Below are 8,803 nucleotides of genomic sequence, written 5' to 3'. Positions count from 1 at the left end.
GAGGAACTTGGTCGGGTGTGCCATTTTTGCAACAAATCTTGGATTTTTCACTTGATTTATTCATTTTATAGAATGTATTGGAGGTATATCATCCCATTGGGTAGAGGTTCTTTAGGAGTCAAATCAATTGAACGCTTGACATGATAGTGCAAAGGTACCCGTGTGGGTGAGGAGATGTCCCTGTATTCTTCCACGACCTTATCCACCTAATTTTATTGCATGGATGAACCCTTCCTAGGGGTCATGGATGTGGCCACTATGCTCCCCTTACTTTGAGATTGAATCGAAAAGAAAATAAATTTCCTGGTTTGGGAGATGATCTTATTGCATTGCTTAATAGAGATCAAAGAGATAGCGATAGGTAGGGCTACCTATGGTATCATGTGTAACTTATTTCCCAAATTAATAATAATAGTGTGAGGCTTGGAATCAACACAAAATGATGCTTCCCCAATTATGGTTTGCCTAATAACACATCGCAAACTTCTAGAGGAGCAACATCACCCAGTACCTCATCTATGAAGGGCTTGATGATGTAGGGAAGGAAACAATGTTAGTTGACATGGAGATCTCGTCCTTGGTGGAGCCACCTATTGGTGTATGGATGAGAGTGTGGTGTGATCAATAAGGCCAACTTATTAGCGTTCTCTTCTGAAATGAGGTTTTTTTGGGTCTTTTTATTGACAATGAACTGCAACATAGAACCCTTCACCCACATATGTGAGTGGAAGAGATGCCTCCACTCCTTTGAATCTTTAGGCTTGACCTTTTGGACCTTAGTGGTGGCAATGGTGGCACTGGGTTTTGCGTCAATAACATACTTCCCCTTTTCATTCCACTTGTCAGTTTCTATCTCAAAATTAGAACATGGATCAAGCTATGAAGCTTTTAGCTTGGCCACCAATGACTGCTTGGTGTGACACTCATTTACGTTGTGAGTGGGTCTCTTATGAAATTCACACCACTTTCCTATGTCCTTCTTCATCTTCATGGTATCATTATTTTCTTGTGGCTTCGATGGGTTGTCTTGGGCCACTACACCATGGCCCTATCCTTCGTTTTGTGGTTTTGGTGTGCTCTTTCCCTGATTTTGTCTCACATATCCAAATTCACGCTTCTTTTGTTTAAATCTTTGTTCAATCTTGGTAGAATATCAATATGTTGCACCAAGCAAGGAGATGTCCAGTAAATCCATTTCTTCCTTAATGTAATTTTGCAAGAAGCCGCATTACTTGAGCACCAAATGTCACTCAAAGACTTAGATACCAAACTTTGTGCGTAGAGTAAGAAAAATATTTGTGAGCTCATGCACATATTGGTATCTTTGTTATCATAGTGTGGTCCATTATATGTGCTTGTCCTCATACCTCTACATAGGGTAATACTCTTCCTTGACAACATATTAGAAATATTTCCAAGTGGGTGCGGCTATAAACAAAGAGGATTCCTTTACCCTTTTCTCATAGTATGTTTCCCACTAGTCCTTGGCATGGGGGGTGGCCTTAAGCAGTGAAAAAGTAACCTTTTCCCTATCGAAGAAACTATTGATTGAAAAATAACCTTACAGTAGATTCAACCATTTATCTACAACATCTGCATCTATTTGAACTTTGAATATAGGGATATAAAAGTTAACCTGTACCTTAGAGGGGGTGGCGCCTCGAAAGTGATTATTGGATGAAGATGCTTTGCATGTGGGCATCTGTCGAAGGATCCAAGCAAAGTTGTCCATCATCTCATTCCTTTGTTTCTCAAGTGATTCTTTGATAAACCATTTGATAGGAACTCCTGCTCCATCATTTTCTTTTCTTCTGCCATGGGAGGTTGTCGATGTTGGTAGGGAGGGTCTTGTAAAGGCTCCACTAGTTTAATTCTCAAAGCCTTATATGCTAACCTCGTAGGGGAAATGCAAAAAAAAACAAAGAAAGAGAAAACAAATCTGATACCACTGATCCATATTTATGAATCAATGAAATGAAATACAAATATAAACAGAAAGTCAAAACTACAACGAAAACATAACTTCAATTCATTAATAACAAAGTACTAAAAATTGTTACATTCTGAATGGAAATAAGCTAGCTTAGGTAATGGTAGCTTATCCCTGAGAAGCGATGTGGCAGCTACATTCCTTCTAAACTATGTTACAATGAGACTCAAAGGCATATTTATTATTGTGAAACAATGGAAAACCCTAAACATCCAAAAACCTAACCCTAGGAGTTGAAGCGCCAAACGTCTATGGGCCCCATTGGGGTAAATTGGTACATCAACTTCCAGGGGTCGTAACTTTGGCATACCATCTACGGTTGACACGTACAATACCACGTTAGAAATATCTATCCAAGGATTACAAATTTCAACTACAAAGTCCTATGTAAGGCTATAGGTTTTCCGTTTTCCAAAAAATGTTATTTAGGGAATCAAAATGGCTCCAGAAGTTGAGGACCCAAAAAAATGTCAAAAATAGTAAATTGTGCTAAAATTAAGGAAATTGAAAGAAATAATGTTGGGGGTCCAAGTGGAATAGGGAAATCACCACTAATATCCACCTGGATCAATTTTACTAGTATAATATCTTATACTAAACATAGACATAGTAGCTACATAGTGTCAAAATTATTATAGTTAATAATAGTAACAAACAAAATATTTATATGTCATTAAATAACTTTATAGGAAATAATTTTTATGAAAAATAATACTCACGAGTTAAATGTTGATGAACTTGGTTTTAATATAGAAATATCAATATTAATTATAATAGAAATCATGTAAGAAATCTAAGATTTAGAGGAATAATAATTATATGTTATTTTCAATATAATATATTCAAAGAGTTCAAGAATAAATATTGAACACTTTCAATAACTAATTTAGTCAATGAATTGTGAGTTGAGAGGGGGGGTTTTGATGGAAGTTGTAGGGTAGAATCTAGGGTTTTTTAATGGAGGATGATCGACATTGGGGTTATGGTTTTGCAGGTGGTCTACATGAAGTTTGATCAAGCTGAAGGGGGTCTTGGCTTGATGGAAAAGCTTGTTTCAAATGAATTTTCAAATATACCTAGTCACAAGGGGTAGTTTTGTCTTTGACCTTGAATTTAGACAACAAAGGGCTTTTTTCCTTCAGTTACTTGGGATTTCGAAAGGAGGTTTTCTCGAGCTTGGAGAGTGGGGTCTTTTGGTGGAGCCTTAGTTTTATGGCTTGGAGTTTAGCAATTATGGGATAGATGCTAGTGATTTCTTGTTAGGTTTGTTAGCACCCTCTAATTACATCTAGGATGAAAAAAGGATCAAAGGGGTAACCACAAACCACTTGGAGAATTGGAAACTAGCCCTTCCAACTCTAGAGAGGGCTCTCTCTTTCAACTCAGTCACAAAAGATTGGTTTCAATGAAGAGATGTTGCTAGATCTTGGGCAAAGGATGAGTTTTTGATTAAAGTTTTTCCTGGCAAGGTTTCGAAAGGAGTACCATTGGGAAATGGGGTCAAACTTTGAGTGCTTATGATCAAATCTATGATTTGTAAATTTGTTTAGGAAGTAGAGGCAAGATTAATAGTGCTTATCAGTGAAAAAAGATGATTATTAAGGTGTCTAGGAAGAATAAGACCAACAGTCCATTATACCAAAGGCATCTAATAGAGGATAAATATTTGATATAACTTTAGCATAAAATAATGAAATGAGGATTATTATGAACAAAGAATTTATCTTGGAAAGAATTCTGAACATATAATCATAACAAAATGGAATAATACTTAAACTGCATGCATTGGAGCACCTTACAATGGATGATTTCCAAACAATACAGTTCAAACATTCAAAAGATTTCATAGATAATATGGTAAACAAAGAAATAATGCACATTCACATAAGAAAAAGGGACATATATCAAAGCACCATGTACTCAAATCTCTAGTAAAAACAAATTTGTACTTCTGCAACTGGATTTGTATTAAAATTCTTAGAAGAAACTAAAGGAAATGCCAATAGTCTTCTCTCAAATACCACTACTAACCACTAGAAACCCTTTTCTATGTATTTACCTCATATAATAAGCAATTCGAAATTACCACTCTAAGGTGGTCAAATTCACTTCACATGAAGTATAATAGGCTAGATACAATGTATTTGTAGAAAAAAAAGGTACCTACCATATAGAAGTTATCATAATTAGAAATATCGACTGATTTAAAGCTTACAGGAAATTCAAAAACATCATGTATTGACTTATCAACTACAATAAATTATGCATTCTTATCTGAAAATTAAAAACACTTCTAGAATGTCCCAAAATAGAAGTTTTCAAAAATAACCATAGCTGATAAACTTGCGCAATAGTGTGAAATAGGTCTCCAACTTAGCATGGTTGCAGGATGTACTCAATAAATATGAGATAATGGGTGCACTTGAGATGATGTCGTGTTGGTGTAGAACCTTTTGAAATACTCTTCCCAACTTTGCAGACCTCCCAACTGACTGATCCCCACTTACGCAACACTTGCGTAGCAGATGTGAAATTATGAACCTATATTGACAACTCCTACTCCAAACTGATTGTAGTGATCAACCAATCATCTCATCCAACCTTATAGCACCTAACACACTTCGAATCAACCAAAATCTCCACATTTTCATAAAGATATGACATTAGTCATTACATAACAAGCCCTTAGTCATACATATGTGGCCTTCAGTAAAACAAAACAGAGCATATAACTTCAAAAACTTCAAATATGACAACATGAACAAGACCTCATTATGCCACATTAGTTTTTGGCAGCCTCAACCAAGATGCCAAGGCTACCTCCTGCTATTCTTGCTAGATGATGGTTTGGCTTCCTTGGATTGATTTGTAACCTTGGCCTACTCTCTAGATGTTTGTTCAACATGTTTGGATGACTGTTTGGTTTCCTAAAGTTGTTTTCTAGTCCTGGTCAACTTTTGTTTCATCAACCTTATCCTTCTTCTCATGATCAAATTCCTTGTGTAGTAGCTCTTTATCTATCTGTGTAAATCTAGATTCCATTTAAAATATACCTTGGCTTTAACAACTGTGTCAATAGCTTCCAATACTTCAGCATAGATTTCCTCTTTGTACCTTTCATTCCTTTCTATCACTTCATCAACTTGATGTTGGTAGTCCTTAATTTGCATAAACAATTTCTGATACTCTTTCCATTCATCAAACTCTAGATTTTATGTTACTAGAAGGGTCTCTTTCATCTGTTCTTCCCTGTTAGTTGTTGATCTTGTCTCGAGTCTCCTTGACTATTCTGGCACATTTAACTCTTCCACCTCAATCACTTGCTTGCCTTTGTCTTGGGTTGTAGGTTTAGAAAGCTTCCTAGATGATTCACCTTCATTATATGTGGCCACATCAGCTTCTTTATGTCTAAGCTCCATGTTTTCCTTCTGTAACTAAGCCACCATAATATGAGCTTTGTTAAGGCCGTCCTGCAGCTCTATGATTTTCAGATCCTTATCCTCAATAGGAGCCTCTTGGCTATCTTCTCCAAATTCTTGACCACCTTCTTCTAATTTCTTTGGTGCATCATCATATGACTCAATTGTCTTCTTAGAGGCTTGTTCCTCAATCATCTTCTTAGTAGCTGACCTGGTTCTTAGTTTGTGTAGCAACTGTGTTTCTTCTTGGGCAACTTGTGGCACCCTAATTTTCCCTTTGTTTGCTTCTCTCTTATCTTTCAATGACTTCTATGTATTTTCAACTTCAGGCCTGCTGACAGATTCTTCAGCTGTAGGTGTTTCTTTAACTGCAGGTTTTTCTTCATTTGTGCCTACTGAGGAAAGGAATTATTGACTTTGGAGTTGTTTGAATGGGCCAACAAACCCGAGGTTGACAAGAAAGCCTCCCAAGAATTATTTATCTTATCTAATTCATTCAAGACCAACAATTTAATTAGTGCAAAGTGGAACAAACTGGGAAAATTTTTCTCCCCTTAGATTGAACCTTTTCTGCCATTTTTCCCAAGCTTGTGAAAAGGTAATGAGGTAAGTTAAGGCTCCTTTTTCCAGTGAAATGCATGAGCAACCTGATATGGTATTGGTATACTCTGCTGAAATGACCTTCACAAGTGAAATATCTTTGTATTACTTTCAGGAGTTTGTTGTGGTGGTTCAATAGGTAACTTCTTGGAAATGTAGGCCCATATTTTCCTTTGTACTAAGGTTTCACAAAGTCTTTGTAGTGTGATGCATCAAGTTCCATGCCTTTAAACCAACTTTCACCTAGTAATGGTATCCCTGTGGCTTGGGAGACGATTTCCTATGAAACTATAAACTCCAAATTCCCAATCTTCACCTGGTTTCCTTTGAGACTAAGGGAAAATATACTGGCCAATTGAAAGTGATAACCATAAGTTTTAATTTTCTCACAAAACACTATACAACCTGTTTTTTCAAATGTTTCTCGAATAGTTGGGTCAACATTGATCATCTCCAAACTTCTAGGTTCAAATCAGACCACTTCTCCTCCCTTGGTTTTACTTTTGTTCCCAAGGTTTCCATCTGGTTATATAGATTTCCGAACATCTTTTCAAATCTAATTCTTTGTAAAACACAAATGTATGTGGATAGAGGATGCGACAGTGCAATGCACAGGGATTAAGTGACAACAGAATGAGTAGGTAAGTGAGTAATAACACAATGAAATGTGGCAATTTAGGTAATTGATAGCAGTTTCAATGAGATGGAAATTACTTTGGGTTTTGGGAAAGACAACACCGACAACCTTATATGCAAAAAAACATGCCAGAATAATGATTTACATGTAAAATACATGCCAGGACAATGAACAACTTTAGCGAGAGGCTATGGCTAGTTCCCAATGGTGTAAACTGAGTCTTAGGTTAAATTTGAGGTCGAATACATTACACAAACCCTCAGAACTATGAAATGGATATTTCAAATAATGACCAACAACATACAGACTTTGTGCAGCGAATGTGGAGCAAATAAAAACAAAAACAATCTCTATCAATACTTGGCCAATTCATTAATGAAAACAACAACTCGGGAACAATATTCTTTTCTGAGACACCATGAGAAACGAGGATAATGAGTAATATACTTACACAAGCCCCTTTTGAGACTTTGAACCCTGTGTGAAGTAGTTGGGTAGCATGTCATTTTGTGTAGCGGTTGCGCAACAACCTCCTTTCCTCTAAGTTCCAAACACTAACTTTCGACCCTTTGCAAATTTTCAATTTTTTCTCAGAGTGTGGCTACAATAGAGTATGTACTATGAATGAGTGCATTTTCAAAAAGAAAATTGACATTAATGCCTCCATATACCTTGTTTCATGTCATGAGGATGAGTGATTGAGTGGAGGAAGAATGAAGTGACATGAGGATATCTTCCGATGATGATCAATGATGAGAATTAAAGACCACTAACTAGACCCATAGCAATTCTAAATAACTAAATCTAACCAACATGAATTTGAATATTGATGGATGAACCCCATGAAATAACCCCTTGAACCCTTAATTATTCCTTTTCCCTCCATGATTAGACATTTGAAATTATGACTTTATAACTGTCACATGGATTTAGATGTTATACTTTTATAAAATTTAGCTTTAGGTTCAAAGACCCCTAAATTATGACATGAACCTTTAAAATGGAGATGATAGCCTATGAAACACACAAACCCCTTCATATAGAAACCTTTAGACTATGACACATTTTGGTTCATAGGCCAAAATTTACAAACAAACCTCAAAAAATGGAATAGTAGGATAAGAAAACAATATGATTTCTTAGACTATAGGACCCTAATAGGGTTCACAGTTTCCCCCTATTAGACTATAGGACCCTAGCAAGTGGGGGTGATGAAAAAAACATCTGGGTCCCCCCTAACTGACATTGGATAAATGGACACTCCCCACATGTTTCATGACATTTTATTAACCAGCTCCCATGGATCTATTAACCCTGATGATGCATCTATTTACTAACACTTGTGGGTTTTAGTGTAATGGTAATCATGATTCCAACTAGTGGCATCAGAGCCAAAGGTCTCAAGTTCGAATTACATGTGACTCATGTTGTGGGGGGATATTGTTGGATATTGGATAAACAACGCTCCCCGCATGGTTCACAACATGTGCATAACCACATTTTGTGGATTCATTAACTCTGGAAATGCATTTGTTTACTAACACCTGTGATTTTTGGTATAATGAAAATCATGATTCCAACACCCCCTTCTTGTGGGGGGTTTCCTCTTACAGATTATGGGATGAATCTAGAGGGGTTTCAGGCACCTAGGTTTAAAAACCACTTGGATTATTCTTTGGGTGAGGGATTCTTTCTCCTTTCTAAACTGGGTGTAGGATTTCAATATTTGACTATGGGGATGGTTTTCAGTTAGTTTTGAGAAATCTTTTGAAGAAATTTATTGTGGAAGGGGTTGGTGGCAATAGCTAGGATGAGCATGAAGTTTGTGAAAATCATGCAAATAGAGTAGTGGGAGAATAATCTTAGATTCACTTGTTAATGGGTTTTTTGGTTCTTGGCACAAGCTAAAGAAGGCCATGATATTGAAAATTCCTAAAAAATTAGTTGCTTATCGGCTGAGCCTGGGGTTTGACGTTGAGATGGAACAGGTTGATTTGCTGGCAAAGAATTCCTTGGTTGGTCATGCTAGGGGATGGAAATTCAATATTGGTACCCTATAAGAGTGGCTCAAATTTGATATTTATCCCTTCGTTTAATCCCCCATAGATATTTTCTTGTTGGAAAAAGGATGGATTCAAATAACTTTTGAATCCCATG

This window comes from Pinus tabuliformis, chromosome 2_2 (genome assembly GCF_031772625.1).
Source record: "Pinus tabuliformis cultivar Carrire ecotype Pingquan chromosome 2_2, CPIR1, whole genome shotgun sequence".
Taxonomy (NCBI): domain Eukaryota; kingdom Viridiplantae; phylum Streptophyta; class Pinopsida; order Pinales; family Pinaceae; genus Pinus; species Pinus tabuliformis.
This window is presented reverse-complemented; position numbering follows the sequence as displayed.